Source organism: Antechinus flavipes, chromosome 5 (genome assembly GCF_016432865.1).
Source record: "Antechinus flavipes isolate AdamAnt ecotype Samford, QLD, Australia chromosome 5, AdamAnt_v2, whole genome shotgun sequence".
Classification (NCBI taxonomy): Eukaryota; Metazoa; Chordata; class Mammalia; order Dasyuromorphia; family Dasyuridae; genus Antechinus; species Antechinus flavipes.
In genome coordinates, this window is record NC_067402.1 from 61,421,209 (window position 1) to 61,439,676 (window position 18,468).

Below are 18,468 nucleotides of genomic sequence, written 5' to 3' on the forward strand. Positions count from 1 at the left end.
TATCACATGGATTAGTACCTTTAGGAATAAATTTTTCCCCAAATATAAAATATCAAAGATTGACAAGACCTTAGAGAAGACATTTAATCAAATCCTTTTATTTAATAATAAAAGGGGCAGAAGTAGGTCCTAGAGTTCATTCCAGGAAAAGATTGGTTGCAGGAACTGAATGTTTATCCTGGAGAAGAGAAGCATTTGAATAATGCATGACAGTTGTCTTAAAGTGTCTGAATAACTAGATCATAGAAAACTGACTTTTCTGTTCTGTTCTTCTTGGAACAGAACGGGGAGCAATGGGTAGAAATTTCAGAGAAGCAAATTTAGGCTTAATATTAGAAAGACTCATCAAATCTTAGAGCTAACAAGTAGTGTAATGCTCAGTCTCTGAAAGGTTTGAGTTTCCTCTCCTTAGAGGCCTTTAAGTAAATCTCTTGGGGATGATTTTTGTATTTTGGTTGCCTTTTAAAGGACAGTGCCTCCTTATCTTGCCCAGGCTATAAGTGGGGGGCAATTTAGATTCTGCTTCCACTCCTGATTGGCAGGAGCTTTGATCTTTTCCATTTCAACCTGGGTCAGTTTGTTCCTCCTCAGGCAATCTGGAGGGGGAAAAAAGAGGAAGGGCTGCTCCCAAGAGTTCACTATATTGATACTGAACTAATGTGAACACCTGATCAACACAGGCCATTTGCAAATCAGAACTCCAAGATCAAGATATCTACCAATCTTTATCTCTTGGGTAGTTGTATGCCTATTCTACTCTTGGAGATATTACAGAAAGAATGAATTCTTTTTAAGATATGGATTGGGAGGGATGGTTTCCAAGAGCACTTCCAACAATGAAATTCTGTCACTTGTTCAAAGTGTCAAAGGTCCTAAATAGTAGAGCCAAGAATGTTGAAAAGTGTTTTCTGACTGAATCTTGGACATTTTCTACCACCACCTCCCTGCCCCTCCCCTTGTCCTCCTTTCTAATTTGCATAGTTGAAAAAAAGTAGAAAATTGGGCAGAGATCTGGAAAAGCTTGGCTTATTTTAAGATAAAATGATCAGTTTTTATAATGATTATCTGTATTTTCTGATCAAAAGATATATTATAGCTTATTATCTTATTATAATTATATATTATCTTAGCCACATCAGAGATTATTCCCCATTCTGTACTTTGTGAAGCAAACAAATTGGCCTCTGATACATACAATCTTCCTCACATACAATATTCCATCTTCTATGTCTATGTCTTTGCTCTGGTTATTCCTCCATGCCTGGAAAACAATCATTCTTCATCTCTGCTCATAGAATTCTTCTCTTCAGGATACAGCTCAAACATTACATTCTATGGGAAGCTTTTCTTGAGCCTCTCAACTGCTATTTCTTCCTTCTCATGCTACTTTGTATTTAATTATTTTGTATCTGTTTTCATTTCTTCTCTTTATATTTCTACAATATACACATACATATCTACAAATCCATACACACATATAACAAGCATATGCACATAACTTTATTGGCACCCTGATTAGAGTATAAGCTCCTTGGGAACAAAGATTGCTCCATTTATTATATTTTTATTTCCAGTACTTGGTTCGTGATAGATGTTTAATGAATGCTTGATTGATTATAAACATCTTGAGAGTCAGTATCTTGTCTTAAGCTTCTTTTGTTAGCTACTCCATCCCTAACCTACTGGGTACTCTACCTAGTATTGGCATCTTGTATTTTGATTCTTTCACAGATCTATGAAGTTATTGAGCTGGGTACTTCGGCCCATCAAATCACCAATCTGAATTAGTAGACTATCGTTACCATTTGATGGGAACAACCTCTCCCCAATCCCGCCCATCATTGTTGGTCAGCCTTTTCTTGTTGAGCTTCTTCCTGTGTAGCTAAGTCAGTATTCAATTTACAAATGTCCTCTGGTATACTAAGTTAATCCATGCATTTAATGGAATTGGAAAGCTGAAGTAGGAATGAATGATGAGATGAAAAAATAATAATTTTGGAAATTATTTTTAGTTACAATTTCCCAATTAATTTGAAAATTATTTCAAGAAATTGTTTTTATTATTACTATGTATGTATGTATGCATGCACACATACACACACACACACACACACACACACATATTCCCCCCCAAAAAAAGCAATTGTCTCCTCTATCTTCCCCCTGCCCTGGCCTGGTCACCATTTCACTTTGTAAAGTTTTGACTTGTTTTAAAATTACTATGTCAGTCAGTGAGGAATTCAGAAACTACAAGATTGTTCCAGAGGTTCCTCTTTATGATGATTGATCTATAATAATATAAGAGTATTGGGGCCAATTTTACCCTCTTTCCTTTCATGGAGTGAACATTTTTTATTTTATTCTATAACAGATTAAATTAAAAGATATGGTTAAATTATAATCTCAAATGATGGTAGTGAGCAAAAAGGAAAGGCCATGGCTACCTAGACAGGGATAAGTCAGAGAATCAGTAACACATGTTTATACATCTAAATAAGAGCTTCCAAAGTAGTAGTGGGAGATTGAAAGCTGGGTGATGGACAGTAGAAAAACGTCATGATTTGTGTTTACGTGAGCTGGACTAATACAGCCAACAATGAGTTTGAATGTTTATTCCATTACATAATTTTGAGCTTGAAAAAATAGCATCCTCACTGGAACAAAGTAAAATGACAGGGTTTGACTCTTTAATGGCTTTTAAGGTCCCTTTCAGTTTTAAAATGATGATCCTATGATCTTCTCAGCTGGTTTTCCTGTAGTATTGTCATGGTTAGTGATATTTCTTTGAGCCTTTCAGGGAATGATAACCTGACATAAAGGAAATTAAATTAAAAAAGATTTTGAACCACTTCTAGCCGTGTACAATGCTTCCCTCAAAATTAGCTTTCCCAAAGCCTCTTTGCTATTCTTGTAGTTCCTTCCATTAGGAGAGCCTCGGTTTTGATAGTAACAATACTCTAAATTTTTTAAAAGTTGGCTTATGATCTTATAATCAAAATAGCAATTTATTGTCCAGTCCTTTACAAGGAAGGAAGGCTATCCGCAAGAATGTCAGATGAGGGATTTGCCGAGGGAAATATCCAAAGTGGATGAGGAACGGGGAGAATTATAGAGCGTGGAGTTCGGGTAACTTCACAACGAAGCAGTCTGAGGTTCAAAGCTGACTTGGGAATCCAGGGAAATCAGCCCATTCATCTTTTGCAGCTCTTCCTGCACCTCCAGCTCTCCTTTAGCATTGTCCAATGCAATGCCAGCCTTTGAGGATGACACAGGAAAGGCCAGCCTGGTCTCTCCAAAGCCCCGCAGGTGCTTGTTGCACTAGTCTTTTCACAGCAGTGAAGGGCGGTGTTTTTCCTCTTGTACCCCTCCACGGTATAGTGGGCAGGGAATTGGGTTACCATGGCAACCTTCTTGCTGCCATCCCAGGCTAGAGGGAATGTTCCCCCAGGCTCCTCTCCATCTGCATGTCCTTGGCGACCTCCCTGCGGTGGCGAAGTGGGTGGGGAAGCTGCTCCTCTCCGCTGTCTGTACAGTCCTGCCGAGGCAGGGGAGGCCCGCCTCTAGGGAGCTCCCCCAGTTTATTGATGGTATAAATGGGCAGGGGAACGGCGTTGTCATGGCAGCGACTCCTCCGATTGTTCCGTGCGAGGAAAGGCCTGGCTCCGGGGATCTGCCTGGTGCTCCCCAAGGCCAATTGAGCCGGGAACTGGATTGCCAGAGTGCCTTCCGAAGTGGCCCCAGAAAGGGGAGAAAGGGAGAGAGAGGCACTGTGTCAAAGGTACCTGGCCTCGGGCTGCTTAGATTAGGCAGTTTTCCAGCACATCCCGGCTAATTAGCTGTGTATGACCTTGAACAGATCATTTTGTGGAAAGAAGAACAGATTTGGAATCCAAGGACCGAGTTCCAAGCCTTGCCATTGGCCATTCACAAGCTGTATGACTTTGGCCAAGTCATTTCCTGTCTTCACCTCTGCCTCTTAGAAATCCTCCAAGTATCTACCTTTTACATGAACCTTTCCTGATTCTCCCCAACCCCAGCACTGAGTGCTTTTCTCTCTCAAATAACCTGATATATTGTGTATATGTGGATAGATCTGTGTGTGTGCCCATATATATACATATATGTGTATGTGTATATATGTGTGTATGTGTATATATGTCTATTTGTGTATGTATATATGTGTATGCATGTGTATATATATATATATATACATGTATATATATTAATATATATATAGATGCTATCTTCTTCAGCTGGAATGTAGCATCTTTGAGGGCAAAGTTTTTTGTTTTTGTTAAATAGCTAAGATATTGATTATTAAATGAGTAAAATGGTTGGAGTAAATCAACTCTAAAATTCTAAATCTAAATTCCATTAGATTGAAAACTCCTTGAGCACAGAGTCTGTCTTTTGCCTCTCTTTGTGTCCCTAGTGTTTATTACAGTGCTTGGCACATATTGGATGCTTAATAAATGTCTACTGATTGATTAGTTGAAACCAGCTTTCCTTTTCTTCTTTATTATAAATCATACCTTTATCTGATCATTTATCCAGTATTTATTGATATGTGACTTACTATGTGCAGCCTCTAGCATGGAATCTTTTTGTTGCTCATCTCTGTATCAAATATTAAAAGTGTGTGTGTGTGTGTGTGTGTGTGTGTGTGTGTGTGTGTGTAACCTTAAGTTTTAAGCAAGGGGCACATTTAAAAAAATTCTCAGAATAAAGTAAAATACAAATCCACTGGACATAATTTTTCTTAACTCCTCCTTTTCCCTCTTATATCTGCAGAGCAGAGACCAAAAAATGATTGAATTTGGAACTGGGCCAGCTTCCTGAGCAAAATAATCGGCATTTCAAGTGAGCACATTAAAAGACTGGCTAATGTTCTGTGGAGGTAAGTAAGGTTGTAAACTGCTCATGTGGGTACTTTTATAAAGCTTTCACCTCTAAGATGATTCGGATATTTCAAAAAAACAAGTATGATTGTACTGTTACTTGGAATCCATATAAATCAAGTACTTCTCTCCCACCTTTTCTTCCTTCTATTTTCTCCCCTGCTCATTTTCAGCTTTCTTTTATATTTTTCCATTAGAATGTAAACCCCTTGAGGGATGATTGATTTTCTTATGCTTATGTTTAATGTATTTTATTCCCAGCGTCTGGCATAATGTTTAGCATTTAAAAGATGATTACTGATTTGACTTGAATTAGTGTGAGCCAAAACTGTCAAGGAAGGCTTCTTGGTAAAAATGAAACTTTATCTTCTGCGAGGTGTAAGACATTCTTCATTCATTTCATCATTCAATAAACATTAAACACCTCGTATGAGCGATATTCTACAAGAAAGTCTTGTTCCAATGGCTTATTATGGTTTGAAGGTAACTTTAGGTGGTCAAAAACTATGTGCCAATGGAGGATGAGTTCCAGGGGCCCCTACCAAACTACAAAGACTTTTCTGGATGGGCCGAAATGGCACATGGAATTATCAGCCCTAGACCATTCTAGGTAATTTTATAGCAGATCATTGACCCCAAGGAGAGGATTTTTTTGGGGAGAACTGTAGTAACTCATAATGATACTAAAGGTGAAACAGTGAGTATGTACAGTTTTGCAGTTTATTTTAATATGGAGATATAGAGGAAAAAAGATAATTTCTGCTTTAAAATAGGAAAATCACAACCAAATAGAGATAAGACATATGCAAAATTAATTAGCATACAAATGATGTGAAATACCCTGTAATAGCTAGAAATGTAGAGCCTTCATATACGTTTCTTCCCCACTTTAACCACCCTTCCTTGTCAAGCTTTTGCCCATTCCTCATTCCAGCTGGTTCTAAAATCCTAACTCCTTTTCTAATGGATTACAGAAAGGGTAGCAAACTATGTTAACTTTCCTGATCTATAATCTGGCACAATTATACTTACCCATGAGTGTTATTTAATCAAATAAGATAATTAATGTAAAATGCTTTACAACGTTGGATGTAAACTATTTATTTCTATTATTATTCCCACTTTGTAGGAAGAAATAAGAGTGAATGTAAGTTAAGCCTGGATGGCCAAAGAAGAACTAGAGAATGTTATGAAAGGCAAAATGGATAATTTTTAATTATATTAAGTTAAAAAGCCTTTGTACAAACAAAACTAATGCAGCCAAATAAGAAGGGAAGCAGGAAGCTGGGAAGTTTTTTTTTTTTTTTTTTTTTTTTTAAGATCCCATGTTTCTGATAAAGGCCTCATTTCTAAAATATATAGAGAATGGAGTCAAATTTATAAGAATACAAATCATTCTCCACTTGACAAGTGGTCAAAGGATATGAACAGGCAATTTTCAGATGAAATTAAAGCACACTATAGGCATAGGAAAAATGCTCTAAATCACTATTGATTAGGGAAATACAAATTAAAACAACTTTGAGGTACCATCACACACCACACAAGATGACAGGAAAAGATAATGATGAATTTGGGAGGGGATATGGAAAAACTAGAACACTAATGCATTATTGGTGGAATTGTGAACTAATCCAGCCATTTTGGAGAGCAATTTGGATCTATGCCCAAAGAGCTGTAAAACTGTGTATCCTTTAATCCAGCAATGTCATTACTGGGTCTGTACCCTAAAGAGATCATAAAAAAGGGGAAAGGACACACATATGCCAAAATACTTCTTGTAGCCTTTTTGCAAGGAATTGGAAATTGAATGAATGTCCCATTAATTGAGGAATGGCTGAATAAGTTATGCTATATGAATATAATGGAATATTATTGTTCCATAAGAAATGATAAGCATGCTGATTTCAGAAAAGTCTGGAAAGACTTACATAACTGATGCTGAGTGAAGTGAGCAGAACCAGGAGATCATTGTTCATGGTAACAGCAAGATTATGTGATTATTGTGATAGACTTATTTCTTCTTAGCAATACATTGGTCCAAGATGATTGCAATAGACTTGGGACAGAAAATGCCATCTGCATTCAGAGAGAGAACTATGGAGACTGAACACAGATCAAAGTATACTATTTCCACCTTTTTAAAAAGTTTGCTTTTTCTTTCTTGTGGTTTTTCCCTTTTGTTATTTGTTATTTTGTTATTTTTCTTTCAGAACATGACTAATACGGAAATATTTAAAATTATTATACATGTATAATCTACATTAGATTGCTTGCTGTTTTGGGGGAGAGGCAAAAGGAGGTAATAAAGAAAATTTGGAACTTAAAATCTTACAAAATTGAATGTTGAAATAGCTATCTTCATATGTAATTAGAAAAACAAAATAGTATTTAAAAATAAGCTTGGGTAGTTAGGAAGAGAAGTAAGGGAGTATTATTAATTAAGATACATGGCAGCTGAAGATTATTACTTCATTCTTTATACTTTCATATTTATTACTTAGCACAGTGTCTGGAACATTATGTTTAATTAAATACTTGTTAATTGATTGAATGATCCTATGGCTTAGTATAGAAAATCTGAATCTATAATCCTCATAGTCTTTAGCTTTTGAACTCCTCTGTGAGACATAATAGTCATGAGTTTACTCTTGCTTTTAACACTCCCTGAGATGGCTTGCACATTTTCAGAAGATAGCAGCACAATCATGAGGGTACTGTTAGTACTTTCTCATTTTCCTTTCTTTTAGGAATATAAAACCTCCTCAGCTTCCAAGAGGAGCAGCCTGGCTTAGTGTTGGTACAATGTCTTGCTTGTTCCCGGCTACTTTCATTAGTGACATCACTATAGAAAGCTGGGATTCAATATAGCGATTTTAAATGGTGCTGTCAGTTTGGGTCAAGGGGAAGTAAATCATGGAGTTATCAGTTTCTGTCTCTGTTTCTTTCTCTCCCTTCATATCTGTCTATCTGTCTGTCTCCCCTTCCATGTGTGTCTCTCTCTCCCTTCATGTTTCTCTCTCTTCCCCTCTGTGTGTGTGTCTCTCTCCCTCTGTGTGTGTCTCTCTCTACCTCCATGTCTCTCTCTCCCTCTGTGTCTTTCCTTGCCATCTTTCTGTCTCTCTCAAAAACACATACCATTTAGATATATCTATATATCTACTTCTGTAGATATTGTTATGCTATAGAGATATAGATATATTATTGAGATATTTATAGAGGTATCTCTATCTACATCTAGTTTCTCCATATATTTCCATATGTATACTATCCATCTATATTAAGGTACATTTTGATTTATCAAGAAACATCAATGGAACACTCAACAAGCAGTTATTAAATGCTTACTTGCATCTACAAATAAAAAAGAGCCTTGAAGGAGCTTTTATTCAGATGACACAGGATATTCTTGGCTATATAAATACAGGATATATACAAAATATTTCTATAGTGAAAATGAAAAAGATGAAGAAAACTGGATTGTAAAAGGCTTTCAATATCAAGTTGAAGATTTTATTTTTTATCCTAGAAATGATAGGGATTCATTGAAGATTTTTGAATAGGGAATGGCATTCAGTTTGCCATTTCTAAAACTGAACTCATTTTTATACATAAAAGAAACAGAGGGACCACATACTCCTACACCTGGTATCCAGCTTAGAGTATATGTCCAATTGCCTGTTCTTCAATGTGAAATTTGTAGCTGTGCTTCCTCACTCATTGCCAAGAAGGAAAAGGCCACAGGAGATATTTGAACACTTCATTTCTCTTTAACCATTCCTGATTCATATGGTCTTTCTGACCTCCAAGGCTATTAAATTTTTATCATCTGATCATATTAACTCTGAGTCCTCATGGCTAGAAATTCATTCCCCAAAGTTTCATTTAGACTACCAGCAGGTAAAGAGTAACTATCTGTGTTTTAAAAACTGTCCAGCCCTGCTCTATTATATAACCATAAAATTCTACCTAGATGCAAGTTATGATTATAATCTAGTAGGGAAGTATAAGATCCAAAAGTCATAGATTTAGAGAAGGAAGGGACCACTGAGAAACCATTAAATCAGACCCCTTCATTTTATGGATGAGAAAATAGAAGTCCCTACAGATTAAAGTAATTTATCCAGGATCACTCAGGTAGTAAATAGTCTCTTAGGTATTTAAACCTGGTTTCTTTGACTCCAAATCCAGTGTTACTTCCACTAACCCTCACCATCTCTTAGGAGAAAATAGAAAAACAAATAACAATTTGGGAGGAGGCCCAGAATTATGATTTCATTGATAGGGGAACTTTTGGAATGAAAACTGTAAATTGAAGCATATTGGTAACCATTTACAATTTAAAATTTTGGGGAGTCTAGGGTATTAATCTTGTAGTGTAATGGTACCCAGAGGTTAAAGGGACACTCACCTATGTGTCAGAGGCAGCATTTGAAGTTAGGTCTTCTGGATTCTAGGGCTAGTCTTGTATTGATTACTCCAATGTAGTTTCTCCACTATAATAGGAGGTTGTTTAAAGAAATAAATATTCTTTAAGGGCACAAAGTAAATGCTAAAAGGATCCAGTGGAGGTGGGGAAGGGAAGAGATCATACCCAATTGTTCAAAGTCCTTTCCCTGGCTTGTATATTGGATTAAAGACAATCTCTGTCATTACTTACAGACAAATCTTTTCTTTCTTTTTTTTTTTTCCATGTAAATGATCTCAAGTAAATGTTTTTAACCAAATGAGAATCACTCTCCAGCAGCCTGGTTATTCCATTACACTCAATAAAGTTCTAATCACAGAGGTTGCTCTTCACATTCATAAACATTTCCAAGGGGTTTGCACAAAATGAAGAAATCCCCATGTGGATTTTTTTTCCTTCTGAACACCAGCTGGTCAATGGGAACAAACATTAGACTTAGAATATCCTTCCAGCTGGCCGACCATTGTTCACTCTTTTAAGGAGAAAATTCTGCTTATTTTTGCAAAGAATCTTAAATACTTCTCCTCTACTGCTCCCTTGTTATTCAGTGTTTCTCTAGAGGCTTTAGAGCAGAGAATGATGCATTTTTTTGTTTTTATTTCCCCCCTTAGGCTCAAATTTTACAGTTGACCACAATAAACCTGCACCAGAAAAGACAATAATTACTTTTTAAATAACTTGCTTAACTTAATATTAATTACAACTGAGTTATATTGATGACTACTTAGGGAATTATCCTTTCCTACATTAGTAGAACATTAGAGAAATAACAGCTTGCACATTTTCTCCTTTGGTGTCATTTCAGTCCACATGGACAATTTCTGCAGCAATGGCTTCCATCAGGAAGGCCTGGGTTCCAGTCTTGTCTCTAACACAAACTGGCTATTTGGCCTTGGGTAAATCACAACACATCCTCTCAGAGCTCCAGGCAAGAATTGTAAAGTGCTGTGGCATTTAGTAGTGCTGAAGGGGAAAGGAAAGAAGAAGATGTCATCTAATCAATTGATATTTTATTAATTTCTTCCCTGAAGAAGGAAAATCACAGGTCTCGGTAAAAAAAGACCAAGACAAAATAAAAGCAAAAATATTAATCCCCAAACTTCAAACAAATTTGTAGTGAGAAATCCTGCTTATATTTCTCATCTGCTCATTCCCTAGTCTATCTCATCTTCATTCCAGAGGAGCTTCAAATACTCTTTAGACTCACAGCAAGGATCACCTCATTTAACAGGTATCCATCTTTTCTGGCAAGAAGAGCCTTGTACAACATTGTCCATCCATGATAATAATAGCTGGAATTTATGTTATACTTTGTTTTACAAAACACTTTATCTAGATTATCTTTGAGAGTCACTAAAACATTGTGAGACAGGTATGATTTCCTTCATCTGAGAGAAAAAGTTCAGGTTCAGAGAGATTAAAAGAGCTGGTGAATAGCCACATAATAGTATATGAGAGTCAGCATTGAAACCAAGACCTTTTTGATTCTAGACCTCTTTTAAAACTGTCTTTTTTAAACTTTCAAGAAGGAAAGCAAACTGAGGCAGCTAGATGGAAGAATGGATATACCACCAGTCTCGGAGCCAGGAGGACCTGAGTTCATATCTAGCTTCAGACACTTGACATTAGTTGTGTGACCCTCAGCAAGTTACTTAACCCCAATTGTCTCATAAAAATAAAAAAAAGATGGCAGTAAAAGACAAACCAGATTGACAGATGGAGTCTCAAAAATCTTATCCATAGAGGAATATGGAGCCTATAACTTTGGGGATGTCCTTAAAAATGCAATAGTATTGTAGACTATAAGGTTTCTAGCAGTCAACTTCAAGAAAAGTGAGCACTATTCAGTGAATTGTTAGAGCTGTTGCAAATAGCCACCACTGAATTACTTTTTTTTTTCTTTTGCTGAGGCAATTGTAGTTAGGTAACTTTTCCAGGATTACCCAGCTAGGAAGTGTTAAATGTCTGAAGCCAGATTCGAACTCACGTCCTCCCGACTTCAGGGCTGGTGCTCTATCTATTGTACCACCTAGCTGTCCCCTGAATTACCTTTCAATAAGCACATCAATGGTTTAATTTCAGATATGGTACTTTAAAGAATGAGCCAGAACATATCCTAGTTTCTGTTTGGATTTTGTTTTACATTCACACAAATATAAGCTGTATTATTAGAAGTGTGTCAGATGTCCACAGTAAGAAAGTTGATAATCTATTCTGATCTGAGCTAGCTAGATTGCGTGTCTTGAGTTTTGTGTTCAATTCTGGGGTTCCCATTTTAGGAAGGACCTCAAAAACCTGAAGTATATGCTAAGAGTAAATCCTGTTCCCAAGAACAGTAAGATGATTTAAAAATCAAAGCATAACACCTTCTTTTTCCCCTGAAGCAATTGGGGTTAAGTGACTTGGCCAGGGTCACACAGCTAGGAAGTGTTAAGTGTCTGAGGACAAATTTGAACTCAAGTCCTCCTGACTCCAAGATGGATGGTATATCCATTCTGCCATCTAGCTGCAGTTTGCTTTCCATCTTTAACATTTAAAAAAAGACATACCTTCAGATCTCATCTTAAAAAAAAAAAAAAAGACATTCCTCATACCATAATATCTTAAGGAAGTGGGAATGTTGAATCTGGAGACAGAAGACCTAAAGGCAACATGATAACTGTACGTTAGTATTTGAAGAATTATCAATTTGAAGAAGGATTATTGTAGACTCACTTGGCCTTGAAGGGTAGATAAAGGATCTCTAGGTTGAAAATGTTAAGAATCTAGCTCTATGTAAAGAATGAATGAAAAAGGTACTTGATAATGAGGATAGTGGGACCTCAGGATCGAGGTTCCTCCAGGTCAGGGAGTTTAGTAAGATTGTGGATGAGAAAATGGAAGAAATGATTAAAGAGTAGGGACTGATGCATGTGAAAAAAATCTTCCTAATTTTTAGAACTGGGCTTCCTCAGGAGGTACTGAGTTTCAGAATTAAAATGGAGAGTACATGTCCATTTATTTTAGATATTGTAAAAAGGAGGATTAGTGTTCCAATATTGGTTGGATTTGATGACTTTTGAGATCCCTTCTAATAATTAAGCTTCATGATTCTCTGGCTGAAAAGATGAAGAACAGAGCCTACCCACAGGATACATAATCATTCAACATTGCTTTTGGAAAGCTAGGATAGCCAGATAGGTCTTATCATCTGAGATTACCTCTAAAGCACTGGATTTATCAAGGAGACCAAGGATAGTCCATTCTCCCCAAAGCCTTGAACAAATGCTGATCCTTTCTTTAAGAATGAAAACTTTCATTTCATATTTTACTTGACAATACAGATAAGTAATGGATTTTGTTTAAGATTTAGTCAAGGCCAGACTGCTCCAGAGGTAGTTTGGGTATTTGATTGGTGGCCTGCAAGGAAACTGGGACATCGTGTACTTTTATGGGGGAAGAAAAGGAATAGCAATGGCTTAGAAATCCTACTCAGAATGCTAGTCTTATAAGATTATGCCTGATTTGCTTTGTTGAGGTGGAGTAGTCTTGCTCTGGGCCCATCCCTGTGATTTGGTAATATGTTTCTTATTTTGAATGGAGAAATGTACCTGCTACATTTTCCTTACATTTATTTCATATAAATCCCTGTGGTTTTTTTTTTTTTTTTCTGGACATGAGCTATAGTTAAGAACGATCTACTTCTTTGACTTATAAAATTATTGCCTTTTTTTTTTTTGGATTAAAACAGTGACAGTCTAAGAAAAGTCAACTGGTCTATGAAACAAGGCACATATGTGGTAGACTTTGTGACATTCTGATGTCATGGTCAAAATTGGAAAAAAAAGTAACAACTTCTTGTAGGATATTATTGTCTTAGGAACAATGGGGGATACATAGCAGCAAAATGCAAAGCTCTAATTCTGTTGCTGGAGAAATAAGATGTGCTTATAATAACTGATGCTAAAAACCTTGTTTGTCACACAGAGTTTAGACAAATGTCTTTTGAACCATTGTGTGGTTATTCAAGTAAGCGCTTCTTGTTAGTGTTTCCATTTTTAAAAAATATTCTTCCGTATTGTGGGTCTGATTTGAGAAAAGGAGAATGGGAAAGTTGGGAAAAGGGAGAAGGATTTTTTTTAACAGTTTAAAAAAATTTTTAAAGAAACAATTTTTAAAGAAAATTGATGTTAGATTTAATTTACTCAGACCCTGAATTCAAAGCATTTTTCTTGATATTCATTATTGATATGATGTTTGGTAAATTACAATTTCCCTGAACATCATTCTCCTTATTTGTAGAGTATGGTGGATTTTATGATTTTTGAGGTCCCTTCGAACTCTAGTCAGTCAACAAGCAATTATTAGGTGTGTACTATATGCCAGGAACTGTGTCAAGGTATGCAGATATAGACAAAGACAAAAACAATCTTTGCCTTCAAGGAATATATATTAATATAATTAGCATGAACATATCTACCATTTTAAGACATGTAAATAATTAAGTATATATAAGATATATGTAAAACAAATGTTCTATGATCCCCCAAATATCAATATTATTTTAAATTCCTCATTACTGATGCTATGACTAATTATTTCAAAAAATTATTAGAAAATGTTTGAAAAATACTGAAAACATAACTTACTAAAAATTAAGAGTTGTATTAGTTAAGTTGTTGCATAAACATATTGAGGCTTCAAGATGCCTGAGCTCAGGATAATATTACTTTTGTTACCCTGGCTGTAAGCCTTCCTGCCAAGACAGTTATTATAGGACCAGCTGAGCTATAGAAGCCTGAGGGTTTTATCTTTCTCCTCATTCATCCATCTGGCATTTATTACCTGTTTCATAACAGTACTACCAAAACATGATGGTCAGCAAGGACAAAATCCATAATCACCCTGTCCACAATACCATGCCCTTTCCAGCAAGAGACAGGCACCGAATACTGGCTGAGCTCTTAAATTTTTCTTATCACTGTCAGCCTTGGGCCATATAATTCAATCTCCACTTGCCGAGGAACTGTACCTAGAGCACCTTCCAGCCTGATCCTTTTATTCTCGGTGGCATTTTATTCTGACACATTTTTCTTAGGAAATATTCCAAGTTTCTGATCTTTCCCTCTTCCTTTTTTTTTTTTTAATTTAAGCTTGTCTTGATTATTCTATTCTTTGATTTCATTTTACTTCAATTCAACTTAAAATTTTTTTTTAAGCCATCAGACTTTGGTAACACTAAGGTAAAAATAGAACAAGCCCTTCCTTCAGGAAGCTAACATTCAAATGGGAGAGGAAACAGGTACATTCTTCAGCTTGAAATCCAAGATGGCTGGGGGTCACAAATAGTACTCTGGCCTCTTTCTCTCTAATAACTGATATCCATGTCACCAAGATATTCAATTATAGACTGGAAAATAAATGTTTTTTTTCAGTTTTCAAAAAAGACAAGAGAGCAAAATCTATAAACTATAAGCCAGGGATCTCAATTTTTCTCCTTTGAGAAATTCTAGAATAGCCAAAGATATGGACTATCCAGAAAGAAAAGCAATGACTACAAAGAACAAACATAGCTTAATCAAGACAAGTTCAAGCTAGAATAACCTAATTTTTTTTAGGGGGGACAGGATTTGAGAACTAACTAAAGGGGTATAGATAAAAGTAATGATGTAGATATGTTACCTCAATTTTAGTAAAATATTTGATCAAACATCTTATGGAAATGATGGAGAAATGTAGGGTAGATGATAATAAATCAGATTTAAAATTAAATGACTTGACTTGAAATGACTTATTCTTGTTTATTTCTGGTTATATGTGTACATTTATTTATTTAAAAAATACATTTCCTTATGAATCATGCTGGGAGAAAAAAATCAGAAGAAAAGGGAAAAATCACGACAGGAAAAAACACTGAAGGAAAAAAAGTGAACATTGCATATGTTAATTTACATTCAATCTCTATAGTTCTCTCTGGATGCATATAGTGTTTTCCATCTGAGGCTTATTAGGGTTGCCTTGGATCACTGAACTGCTGAGAAGAACCAAATCTTTCATACTGATCATTGCACAATCTTGCTGTTATTGTGTACAATGTATTCCGGATTCTGCTTGTTTTACTCAACATCAGTTCATGTAAATCTTTTCAGGCCTTTCTAAAATAAGCTTATCATTTTTTATAGAAAAATAATATTCTATTTCTTTCATATGCCATAGCTTATTCAGTCATTCCCCAATTGATGGACATCTACTCATTTCCCAATTCTTTGTCACCACAAAAAGAGCTGCTATATTTTTGCATATGTGAGACTTTTCTTCTCCTCTATTATTTCCCTGAGATACAGATCCAGTACTGTATGAGAATGTATTCTGATGGAAGTGAATTTCTTTGACAAAGAGATTTAACTCAGTTTCAATTGATCAAGGATGGACAGAAGCAGCTACACCCAAAGAAAGAACACTGGGAAATGAATATAAACTGCTTGCATTTTTGTTTTTCTTCCCAGGTTATTTATACTTTCTGAATCCAATTCTCCCTGTGCAACAAGAGAACTGTTCGGCTCTGCACACATATATTGTATCTAGGATATACTGTAACCTATTTAACATGTAAAGGACTGCTTGCCATCTCGGGGAGGGGGTGAAGGGAAGGAGGGGAAAAATTGGAACAGAAGTGAATGCAAGGGATAATGTTGTAAAAAATTACCCAAGCATGGGCTCTGTCAATAAAAAGTTATTAAAATAAATAAATAAATAAATAAATAATAATAAAAGATACAGATCCAGTAGTAGCAAACTGGATTAAAGAGTATGAAAACCCTTTGGGTGTAGTTCTAAATTGCTCTCCAGAATTGTTGTATCAGTTCATAACTCTACTGACAATGCATTAGTGTCCCTGTTTTTCTATATCCCCTCCAACATTTATCATTATCTTTTTTTTTGTCATCTTAGCCAATCTGTGCGGTAGTACCTTAGAATTGTTTTAATTTGTATTTCTCTAATCAATAGTGAGTTAGAGTCTTTTTTCATGACTATAAATTGCTTTAATTCAGTCATCTGAAAAATGCTTGTTCATATCCTTTGACTATTTATCAATTGGGGAATGACTTATAGTCTTATAAATTTGACACAGTTCTTTATATATTTTAGAAATGAGGCCTCTATCAGAAACACTGGCTATTCCGCCCTCCCTCCACCCCTCCCCCATTCCCTCCCTTCCCCCTGCCTTTGTTCTTATCTTTTAAGCTTATTTCTATTGGTTTGTACACAATCTTTTTAAAATTCAATGTAATCGAAGTTGTACATTTTGCATTGCATAATGTTCTCTAGTTCTTCTTTGGCCATAAATTTCTCCCTTTTCCAAAGATTTGATAGATAAACTATCCCTTGTTCTCCTAATCTGCTTATGGTACCACCTTTAAGGACCAAATCATGTACCCATTTTGACCTTATTTTGATATGGGGTGTGAAGTGTAAATCTATGGTGAGTTTCTGACATAATATTTTCTAATTTTCCCAACCATTTTTGTAAAATAGTGAGTTCTGATTCCAGAAATTGGAGTTTTGGGATTTATCAAATATTAGATTACTAGTCATTGATTATTGTGTCATATGTATTTAACCTATTCCACTGATCTGTCTTCATACGTTTTTGATGTCTGCTGCTTTATAATAGAGTTTTAGATCTGGTGCTGCTAAGCCTCCGTTTTTTGTATTTTTTTTTCATTAATTTCATTGATATTTTGACTTTCTGTTCTTTCAGATGAATTTTGTTATTATATTTTCTAGCTCTGTAAAATAATTTTTTGGCAGTTTGGCATGGCACTGAACAAGTAGACCAATTTCGGTAGAAATGTCATTTTTATTATATTAGCTTGGCCCTACCCACGAGCTATTGATATTTTTCCAGTTGTTTAGATCTGATTTTAAAATGGTTTATTGTTAATGTGTTATGTCTTCAGAGGAATGACCCAGAGAAGTGTGCTTTACTCTGTAATGCTGATTTTTCATTCTTGTCAAATTTGGAAATGACATAGATGGGAGAAGTAGTAACACACTGGATGATGAGGGGAAAGATCTTGACAGCCTAAAACATAGGAATTAGTCATATAAGATAAATTTCACAAGGTGTAAATTTGTATTCTGATACTTGAGTTCAAATTATCAGGTACAGAAGACCAGGATAAGGGAGACATGGTTAGCTAATGGTTTGTCTGAATGATATCTTGGGATTTTGGTTCACTCAAAATTCAATATGTGTCAGCAGTGTGATATGGCAATTAAAAAAACCCACTAATATAAATGACCGTGGACTTCCTTAAGAGAAGCAAAGTCTATGAATAAGGAGGTGTTCTTTATTTTTCTCTTTCTTTTCTCCCCTCTATAATCAGACTAAATCTGGAATATTATATTATTAAAGATGGGTCTTGGTAAATATCCAAAAAGTATGTAATCAAGATGGTGAAGAGTTCTAAATCCATATCACATAGAATTTAGTTGGAGAAATATGTTTAGATTCGAATAAAGAAGAATCAGATAGAATATGATAGTTGTCATCAACTATTTGAAGAGCAATAATCTGTTAGATTGTAAACTTCTTGGAGGATACTTCTGTTTTTCTTATGTCACTTTCTAGTGCATGGATTATAATGGGTATCTAACAAATGTTTATTGTATTTACTACATCTAGAGAAGAAATACTTGATCTATTTGGTCTCATAAGTCAGGAGAAGTTGCATAGTGACAACTTCTGCATCAGTGTTCTCTGTAAATTCCCTTCTCTCTCCTGCCTATCTAGACCCTACTCATCTTTTCTTCAAGAAACTCCTTCAGACAGTATCACTCTGCAAGGATACACTCTCAGAATCCCTACTTCAGGTCTTCCTTTTACAGGAAGCCTTTGCCAATGTCCTCACTTTTTAGTGCTTCCACTCCAGATTAATTAATTTTTATCCATTAATTAATTTAAATATCTATGTTTATATTTATTATAGGAATATAACATTCATTAATATATATTTATATTTCATATCTGTATTTTATATTTCATCTGTGTCTATATCACTCTGAAAGAATATGAGCTGATTGAATGGAGGGCTGATATAAACTTATCTTTCTATCCCT

The 18,468-nt window shown here is 35.5% G+C and overlaps 1 long non-coding RNA gene across 1 annotated transcript in view; it reads left to right on the forward strand.

Annotated features, from left to right (window-relative positions):
* Positions 1 to 2,371: 2,371 nt before the first annotated feature.
* The window catches only part of LOC127539423 (uncharacterized), a 42,737-nt gene continuing 26,640 nt past the window's right edge, over positions 2,372 to 18,468 (forward strand). The window contains exons 1-2 of the long non-coding RNA XR_007947921.1: positions 2,372 to 3,778; positions 4,792 to 4,897. This is a non-coding gene — a long non-coding RNA (uncharacterized LOC127539423). The remainder of the gene's footprint in view (positions 3,779 to 4,791; positions 4,898 to 18,468) is intronic.